Here is a 10,757-nt window from a genome sequence, read left to right as displayed (position 1 = left end):
CGAATCTTGATGCTGATATCGAACATCATGTTCGACATTGTTACCCCTGCCAGAGCACCCGGAATACGCCTGCGAAAGCGCCACTGCATCCCTGGGAATGGCCCAGCTAACCGTGGCATCGCCTACATCTCGATTATGCCGGGCCTATTAACGGCAGCATGATGTCTAATAATTACGGACGTGCACACAAAATTGATCGATGCCTATGTGATCAAAACCAGACATATCATCAAATGTTTATCAGAGCCAGCTTAATCAAAAGTTGGTGCATGATAAGACGTCCAACAGTCGATGTATCAACATTGGAGATCCAGTGTTTACCCGAAATTTTGGTGCAGGTGCAACGTGGCTACCGGGGGACATCATCGAGAAGCCAGTTCCACTGTCCTGCGTGATTCGCCTGCAGGACGGCCGCGAAATTCGTCGACATCAGGACCACATAACCTACCATCACTGTGAGTCGATAGAGCCTGCAGCATCATCAGAGTCAGGACAACAGTTCGACCCGCCACTGCCTGAGATCATCGTGGCCGCTCCAGCCGGCTCGGATGCCCCGAAAACCTCTGCGAACGCCACACCCTTCGTGGAGACCAAAGGAATCACCTCGGACTCTGTATCCACTGGTACACCGCGACCCAAAGGAATCACCTTGGACTCTGTATCCACTGGTACACCACGACGCCCAATGCGTGAGAGAAAAGCACCCGACCGGTTGAATCTTTGAAGATGTTTTTTTTTCACGGTGACACATGTTCTATTTTCACGGTGACACATGTTCTATTTTCACGGTGACACATGTTCTATTTTCACGTATTTTCATTATTCTCATGATCGTTTGCACACATATTTTCACATGTTTTGGAAATGTTGCTTTTGAAATGTCAATTCTTGAAATCTAGCACGTATTGCTCTTGGTAATTTTGGACTTAAAGGGGAGGATGTCATGTATGAAGCTGCAAATATTCACCGTTGTATCCCTACACCGTGACCGCATTGTATCCCTACGCCCCAACTCGGATGGCGCTGAGGTGAATCGGGCCTGTATCGGCAAAGTGAATAAACATGTACGACAATTGATCGTAGTTTGTCGAGATACCTTACAACTGCTTTACCACCGGGTGCTATCACCTTGTCAGATCTCCGTTTGGCACTAATTAATCGATTTGGCGTGGAACAGCAGAGCGAGCTTGTTAAAGCTCAGCTAGCGGTACGAAAAAGGAAACCCCAAGAAACCATCAGGGAATTGGTATACGACATTCACCGCGCAGTGGGAATAGTGCATGCAGAAATGGCCGCGACCTCCCAGGAAAGCTTGGCGCTGGACCATTTCATACAGGCCTTTTTGGACTCCGAGCTCCGGCAGCAGCTCGCCATGTGGCGCCCACAGACCCTGAGCCAGGCGGCCGACGCTGCAGCCCGTTGGGAGGCAGCGAGGCCCCTGGCCCGGGGGGGGGGGGGGCGAGCGCCACACAGTAGCGGTGAGGCAGGTAGGGCCCATAGCTAGTGGTGGGCCCCTGAGAGGGTCCGCCCCTGAACGGGGCCCGGACCTGGAGGACATGGTCCGAAGGCTGGTGGACCAGCGCCTCGCGGGATCTGGACCATGGCAGGCGGCTCCAGTGGTGGCACGCGGTGGGCCACCATCAAATACCCCAACTCGAGACTACGGGGGCGGGGGGGGTAATTTGGAATTTCGGAGGCACGCACCTTACCAGGTGAGGTGTTATCATTGCAACCGGATGGGTCACCGTGCACGGGATTGCAGGACCCTGCACCGGGACGGACCCTGGTAGCCGGGACCATCAACTCCGCCCCGTACAGATCGGACCAGCCGACCCAAGGCACCCCCCCCCCCCCCCCCCGGCCAGGGCCCGGGAAACTAATATGTGCCGAGCATGCAGGGTTGTGTTCGGCAGCAGGGGATGGTAAAGAGCCCTCATTGACGCGACAGGTCATTTATTGTGGCCAAATTGGCACTGGTAGTTTGACGATTCGATGCAAAATTGCCGGCGTGGTGGTAGACGCCGTTGTGGACACAGGAGCAAGCGCCACGATCATCAGCCCTGTGGTCCTTGATTCGAGTGCAGACGGTTGGGATCACATCCGGCGTCTGGAAAAGCATAGTTTGCAGTTGGCTACAGGGGTAACGGCCCCCATCATAGGGCGTGGTTTTGTGACCCTCAAATTAGGGTCGGTTAAGAGGGAGATAGAAGTTTGGGTGGCGGAGGTGTGCGACCCATGCCTAATCGGACTGGACTTGTTGACTGCCGAAAGGATGGAGCTGGAGGCTTCTGAGGCCGTGACCATTCCCCCGAGGGCGAAGGCAATAGTGCCGGCCCGATGGCGGGCTCGCCCAACCTGGCAGGGGTCCTGCGGCCTGGTCGAACCGGTGGCAGAGCAGTCCTTCCTGGGCTTAGTCGTGGGCCGTACCCTCGTAAAAACGGACGGGCCGGTGGTGGCCGTCCGAGTAATCAATATTAGTACAGAACCACGCACTACAGGACGGGGCACTAAGATAGCCGGCTGCACCCCAGTTAGTGAAGTCGCGGAGGTGAGGGACGAGAACATCCAGCCGAGCCGGTCCCAGAGGGAGTCTCTAGAAACCAGTAGGAATTTGCCCGATCCCATTTGCGAGATGGTAAACAGGAGTAGTGTAGAGTTGGAGGACACCCAGCCCATGTGTAAGGAGGCCTTACACAAATTAATAGAAACCCATTTGGACATCTTCTCCTTGTCCTCCGAGGATATTGGACGTATGGGCCTGGTGAAACATCAGATCCACACCGGTGAGGCCCGGCCTATTCGTCAGCCCGCCCGACGGCTCCTTTGGAGCAAAAGGGAGGAAGCTGATGAGCAGGTAGAAAAAATGCTCAGTGCGGGTATCATTGAGTCCTCGGGAAGTCCTTGGATGTCACCAGTTGTGTTGGTTAAAAAGAAAGATGGAACCACGCGGTTTTGCTTGGACTATCACCAACTAAACACCGTGACCCTCAAGGACTCGTATCCCCTGCCTAGAATTGACGATACCCTCGATGCCGTTGCGGGCTCAAATTGGTTCTCAACTTTGGACCTTAAGAGTGGGTATTGGCAGGTGGAGATGGATAGGGCAGGGAAGGAGAAAACGGCATTTTCCACAGGTAAGGGGCTGTATCAGTTCACTGTGATGCCGTTTGGTTTGTGTAACGCCCCGCCACCTTTGAGAGATTAATGGAGCATATACTAGGCGGCATGCCATGGCAATCATGCCCTGGTGTACCTGGATGACGTCCTGGTACATGCTAAAACATTTTCCCAGGCCATAGCTAATTTGGACCAGGTGTTTGCGTGCCTCAGACAGGCAAGGTTGAAATTGAGTCCGAGCAAATGCACTTTGTTCGCCAAGGAAGTGGCCTATCTAGGTCATGTCATAAGTCGCGAGGGGGTAAAAACAGACCCAGGAAAAATTACAGCGGTAGAGGAGTGGCCCGCACCTCGTAACATCAAAGAGGTACGGGGGTTGTTGGGACTCTGCTCCTATTGCAGGCGCTTTGTGGCAAAATTTGCGGAGATAGCCAGGCCCCTTCACCGGCTTATGGAGAAGGGGACGAGGTTTAATTGGACAAGGGAGTGCAATGATGCCTTCCTAGCATTGAAGGGGTGTTTGACATCCGCACCCGTTCTAGCTTACCCCACCAATGACGGGACATTTACCCTGGACACGGATGCAAGCCAGGAGGGATTGGGTGCAGTCTTGTCCCAGACACAGGGGGGCGTGGAGAGAGTAATCGCGTATTACAGTCAGGCCATGAGTAGGCCCGAGCGAAATTATTGCGTCACTCGTAAAGAGTTATTGGCTATGCTGGCTGCCATGAGCCATTTCCACGGGCGGAAATTTTTGGTTTGAACTGACCATTCCTCCCTGCAATGGCTCCTACGGTTCAAGGAGCTGGAGGGCCAAATTGCAAGGTGGTTGGAAAAGTTGCAGCAGTACGATTTTAGTGTGACCCACTGGGCCGGGAAGGCCCATGGGAATGCCGATGCACTCTCTCGATGTCCCTGTTTGGGGGAAAACTGTAAATTCTGCACGAGACATGAGGACAGGGAACAATTGGCAGACCCCACCCCTGCCCTCGTAGTCCGTGCAGCCCGGGTGACAGGGCCAATCTTCCCACTAACCGCTGATGAGGAATTCGGAACTTTGGCTTGCGGCATGGCCCAGCGGGAGGATCCCGTACTTGAACCGGTGTACGAATGGGTTCGATTGGGACAAAGACCTAATGGGGAAGAGGTCACCCCCCTTGGGGCGCCAACAAAGGCATATTGGGCTCAGTGGCAAACCCTGGAATTGAAAGGCAACATCTTGTATCGCAAGTGGGTGGAGGTTCCCTCTGAGAGAACTTCCTGGCTGGTGATAGTCCCTGACAAATTTAAGAACACAATATTACAGCAGGTGCATGGTACCCGCTCCGGCGGCCATTTGGGCAGGACAAAGACAACATCTCGGGTCCGCCGGAGGTTCTATTTGGGTGAATATGGGGCGCGATATACAGGACTGGTGTCGGAGATGCAACGCCTGTACTGCTAAAAAGGGACCAGCACGGAGGATGAGGGCCCCTCTTCAATTACATCAGGTAGGAGCCCCCCTTGAGCGGGTGGCTATGGACATATTAGGACCACTACCCCACACCCGCCAAGGTAATAAGTACATCCTCGTGGTTATGGACTATTTCACCAAGTGGCCGGAGGCCTATGCCCTCCCTAACCAAGAAGCTGGGGTAGTGGCACAGGCCTTCGTGGAAGGATTTGTATGTCGACACGGGATTCCAGAGGAGCTGCACACCGACCAGGGGTGAAATTTTGAAAGCCAATTGCGAAAAGATGTGTGCAGGCTCCTCTGAATTAGGAAAACAAGGACAACGCCCTTAAGACCTCAATCTGATGGGATGGTGGAAAGGTTCAATCGAACCCTGATCCAGCAAATGGCCCTGTTCACCACCACCCGTCAGGATGATTGCGACGAACATCTCCCGTATTTGTTAATGGCCTACCGCACTAGTCAGCACGGGGCCACCGCATGTAGCCCGGCGCTGCTCATGTATGGGCGGGAGTTACGGGCTCCCGCCAATCTGTTATGCGGGCCCGTGCCCAAGCGCCCTGATAAACCGCCGGGGGAGGGCTATGCCCGTCACTTAGAAGAAGGCATGGAGAGGGTCCACACCTTCGCACGCCGCTAACCTCAGCTGGCAGGTGCCAAAATGAAGCGCAGGTACGACCACCGGAGCCAGGCGAGCCCATATTCTCCGGGGATGAAGATTTGGTTCTTCAATCCCCAGAAACGGAAGGGCAGATGCCCTAAGCTCACGTCGCCTTGGCAAGGCCCGGGGGTCGTCCTGGCGCAAATTTGTGACGTGGTCCTAAAAATTAAAATGGGACCAAGAGCTCTCCCTCGGATCGTCCATGCCAACCGGTTAAGACCCTACACAGGCAAGCAGGCACCTTCATGGATAGCTCTGGCCTTAGAAGCCACAGTGAGGGGCTCGTAGTTTAGAGGACTGGGGGAAGTATTGTGTCCCCCACGTGGGGGTATGGTGGTGTGACCATTCCCCACGACCAAGGCAGGGCCCATGAGCATTAGTTTAGGGGGATAGCATTGTTAGGCCCATGGAGGGGCCAGCAATGGTTGCTCCATGGGGGCACCGAAGCACGAGCTGAGGGAGGGCTAGGATAATGATTAGGGATCTGGAGAGACCTTAGGGACAAAGATTTAAGTAGTGACAATGAACTATAGTGGGGACGTAGAGAGTTTAGCTGGTTGTTATCAAAGGGTGTGCGTCATGCAAAGGAACAAAGGGGAAGCACGAGTTATAGGGGAAATTAGTTAGATAAATGATGCTGTGTGTAAGTGTTAATTGAATTGAGTTGTGGTGTGGAAATATTTTGTGTGAGAATAAAAGGTGTGGAATGCATGGTGTGGAATGCATGGTGCGAAGGATTGAATGGGGGGAGTGGAACCCATTCACGGAGACCGGGCGGGGTAGTTTAAAGTTAGATAGAGGGTGCAGGTAAATTGCATGGATATTGACACCTGTGGTGCTGATTGTGGAGATAGTTTTTTTTTGTGAGGTGCAGGAGGCAGTGGAATGGCTGGGCGTGTGGCTTATTAGTAGTAATAGTTATTGGGACACTCCGTCACTGGTAGCTCGTCGGCCAGGTAAGGCCGCAGGTAGGCTCAGGGAGCCAGTTAGGTTAGAGTGAGTGGGGCCCGAGGATCCAGGAAAGGGACCCTGGTTGCCCAATGCCAAGGTGGGCATCGAGGGGGTAAGCGCAAGGGAGGACCTTCCCCGGGTAGGTTAGAGAGAGGAGCAGGTAAGCTTGGGAGGCAGCTCCAGTGAACGGAGGGGTGCAGGTAGGTAGACCAGCTGGTAGAGCCACACGACTCAACCCCGCAATTGTGCGAGGGCACGAATATAAAAATTTGTGGGGTGAGACCCAAATTCAGGAGGGCACCACAGTGTGGGCAATGGGAATTCGGGTTCTTAGAACAACATAGTTTAAAGAAGGCCGATTGGCAGGGTACGACCCGGGGAGATTAAAATGTGTAAATGATGTTAATGAAGTTAGGATTTTGTGAAGACCCCTTCACACCATCCACAACCATCCACAAGGGGATGGATTTCGCACCATGGGACTCAATGTTTGATTGGTAAGATGCATCACGACGTGAGTACGAAACATTGTGTTCATTCCGCCTTTCCTTCCTGGGAGAACCTGGGGGAAGTTGGGGACGAATTTGATATAAAGAGGGGGCGGGGAGACAAGACGTAGAGACGAATTGTAAATACAAGGAGGGCTAGGGTAGTGTAGTTAATGGTGGGGGGCACAAACGGGTAGGGCCAAGCTCTAATTCACTCTACCGGCGTTCCTCTCACCCACTTGTCATACCTGTGTTTTGCGTTGCCACCGTGTCTTTTCGTTTTTGCTCGTTGCGTCTTCTCTTCCTCCCCGATCCAGGACCATCACGAGGACTTACCTTGCCATCGCAGCATCTTGCTGCCATCCACACTCACTCCCATCATCCCATCATTGAAGCCCACCTTTGGACCACTAGCTCTGTGGCCACACCCATCTCCATGGTTTCACCTCTTGGCTGCCTCATCATCTTGCCACACAAGGATCACCTGTTGAGTGGCATTAACGCCACACATTTGGACCACGTTTTGAGTGGCCCTGCTCAAGAAATAAAAACTGATCCATGTGTGGAATTGTGAAGATTTAGATGGCCCTGATCTTGAAATGGCCTGTATGCCGGTCAGGGCCAGCTGTTTTTTGTTAGCCCGCCTACCAAGGCAAGAAGCCACTCCAGCAACAAGAAGATGACATCAGCAACAAGTGTTCCAAGTTTTAATTCCTCAAGTCCAGGTCCTGGGTCATAGTTTTTGTAAAATAAATTGTGTTTCGTGTAAAATGTAAAAATGTTGCCCACCGGTTATGTTTAGTTTCAAAATTCCGGCAATACGTGAACAGTATAAGGTTGTGGGTGTGAATCTGTTAGGTAGTTTCTCAACGCATTAGGAGGGACATATTTAGTTTTAAAATGTACATTTAAATGTTTGAAAAAAAAAAAATATGTCGCACACACTGGGATTAGAGTTAAAAATGTAATGTTAGGGGAATCACATCGACGTGTCACACTAAAAGTAATGTTTAAATGAATGCCAGTTCACCCCAGCTGCTCCATGTGGACGACTCGGGTCGAGTCTTGATGAGAGAAGGGGGTAGTGTTGCGGTTGTGCCATAAAAGCAAACCCCCTATAGTTAAGTTGCACAACAACATGTAGCCTGCAGTAGTTAGTTATTTTCTACTGAATGTAAAGATTAGCCCTTTCCCATTGTGTCATAATCAAAACCAATATGCGTTGAAGTTAGACAGGATTTCAAACCCTCGTTGGTTAAGGGAAGCCATTTTTAATGAGCAGGAAGGCGTGGCCAAAAGCACGGCCCAGGTGACCAATGGCGAGCCGGGAACCCGTCTCCATGATGCGGCAAACCTCAGCCAATGGGAGGCTGTGAAACATTTTGAGGGGCGTGAGCGGGTTTGGTAAAAGCCCACGCGGAGCGCATTATCATTCTCTTGGCTTTGGATTTTCGCTGCGCACAGGACGATCTCCTGCTCTGTTCTCTCTTTGCCTCGTGGATGACACGATTCTCTTTGCCTGGGATTTTGCCACGTGGACACCCTGCTCTGGACTCTCTTGTTTTGGCTCCACCAGACGACACGTGTTTTGGCCTTTGTTCTTCGTCGACACCCATCGCTTCTGCGCCGATCTTTTGCGCCATCCAGCTGACCTGCAAGCGTTGGCCTTTCGACACGACTCACCTGAGCTGAAGTTGTCTGCCTGCGTGGCAGCTCATCCCACCTGCGCTGAATTTACCTCATCCAGGCTGCACGTCACGATCGAACTGCGAGTCGCGCACACCAGACCACGTGGTCACCAACGAGGCAATTCCAGCACGTACATCGGTATGCCCTTAACCAGTGTCATTTTTCCCTGTGAGTGTGTCAGAGTGTGAAGGCGCCAGTGGGGTTATTATTAAGTAAGAATTGGTAAGCTGTATCTTCGTCTCTGTTTCTCTGTGCCTTCAAAATAAAAGGCTGTACATTTTGTTCTTACTTTCCAACCTGTTCGGTACGTCTTTTCTCCTTTGGCGTATCATCATCTGGGACCAAATTTGACTCGACTCAGGTCCATAAATCTCGTGGGGTGACGCCGCTTTCCACACCATGCAAATCGGCTCAGCACCCATAAGGTGCGGGAAAGCGAGGGTTCGATCGCGCGGTTCTTCGGCACGCGCGTGCACCTTGATCCGTGCACCTTGAAGGTATTCGTGATTCTCCGGTATTAACCGAGGGGAATCACGCAACAAAATTGTTGTCAAAGAGGAGGATTTTTGAACCCGGCCCCCGCAACAAATTGTTGTCAGGAGTGGGGATTTGAACCACCGCATATATATATATACATATATATATATATATATATATATTATATATCTATATATATATATATATATATATATATATAATATATTTATATATATATATATATATATATATATATATATATTATATATATATATTATATATATATATTATATTATATTTATATATATATATATTATATTTATATATATATTATATTATATATATATATATATATATATATATATATATATACAGTATATATTATATATATATTTATATATATATATATTATATATCTATATATATATAATATATATATATATATATATATATATATATATATATATATATATATATATATATATATATATATATATATATATACTGAGACAGCACTCTTTTTAAACTGATTTACAAGGTTTGTAGACAAGTGACAAACACCTAAAGTATATGCTACATATGGAAGTTAAACTTGGGATCCCAGCACCTTGAGCTTAATGCTAAACATGCAAACTCGGATGTACAACATAAATGTCCTCTATATCGTGTAACTGTGCACCTTGCAGTACATATCGTGTAACTATTCAAGGTAAAGGTTGGAAGATAGCCTAAAGTGTGTGCACTCGCCTTCCATTCTCGGCCCAGGTGTAAACCGTCATCCTGGTGTTTCGCATGCAGCACGAGGCATCAATGTGTGCGCCATCCATTAGAGGGAGGTTCAGTCAGAGGACCCGTCTGCCAGCACTGGTTCCTAGTGGAGGTGATGGATCGCTCAGGGAGAGTAGGCGAACAAATTCGAAATTCCTGAACCCGAATTTCTGGGAAACCAAGGGCAAACCACCCAGGATTAGAGGATTTAAATTACATCAGATATGGCAATAAATATGAATTGTCGCTTCCAATTGTCTGTCAATAAATGTGAAAATGTGACAGAAGATGCCATTTGCATTTTTGCAGTCCCCATCCGTACCCCGTTTGGAATCCGTGTGGTCATGGGCAACTTGCTAGTGACGTTTATGACATGAATTTCATTTTGGTCTGTATCTTTTCTACCTTGTTAATGGTTTATTCAGCATTCTCCATGGCTCACTTTGGTTAATGGCTTAATATCTCAGACTCAAATGGCTCATTCTTCCCTGAGCTGGCTCTCATTTTGCCGACCTTGGAAGGTTGATAGGCTGAGTCAATCCACCTGGTATCATATAACGGCAAGACAGGGGCTCAACATCAAGACCCTACGATCTTAAGCGAGCCACCTTTACAATATTCAGAGTTGTTATCAGGTAAATAAAAACTTTTAAGCTTGGTGTTGGCTTAACGATTATGGAACCATATGACATTATGACATATGCACATCGAACACACCAGCTATTCGTTCAAATAAAGAGCATTGTCCAGGTAGCCAATGATGGTGGACCGACTTTGCCTAAGACACCTTGGCAACCTTCTCGACAGTTGCCCAGATTTAATCCGGCATCATTGGCTACCTGGGGAACCAGGTGGGGTTTTTATGAATCAGTTGTACTGACGTTGTTGCGAAAAAGCTCAAATGTAGAAGATTTAATCCATCCAACGTTTGATGTGGAATGAATCACGATGAGCGATATTTATGATGATTATACACAAGGTTGAGTACAGGTTTATAGAGCATGGTAATTGAAGCACAGAAGCCTGTGTTTATAGCATCATCAATTGTTACGTTTAGAGCTAAATGACAGGGTTAGAATTAAATGAGACGTAAAGCTAAGCGATTTTTACAGAGGCCACATCAATCTGAAATGAAATTGACTAAATCATCAGA

Source organism: Myxine glutinosa, chromosome 1 (assembly GCF_964187855.1).
Source record: "Myxine glutinosa chromosome 1, kmMyxGlut1.1, whole genome shotgun sequence".
NCBI classification, from domain to species: Eukaryota; Metazoa; Chordata; class Myxini; order Myxiniformes; family Myxinidae; genus Myxine; species Myxine glutinosa.
This window is presented reverse-complemented; position numbering follows the sequence as displayed.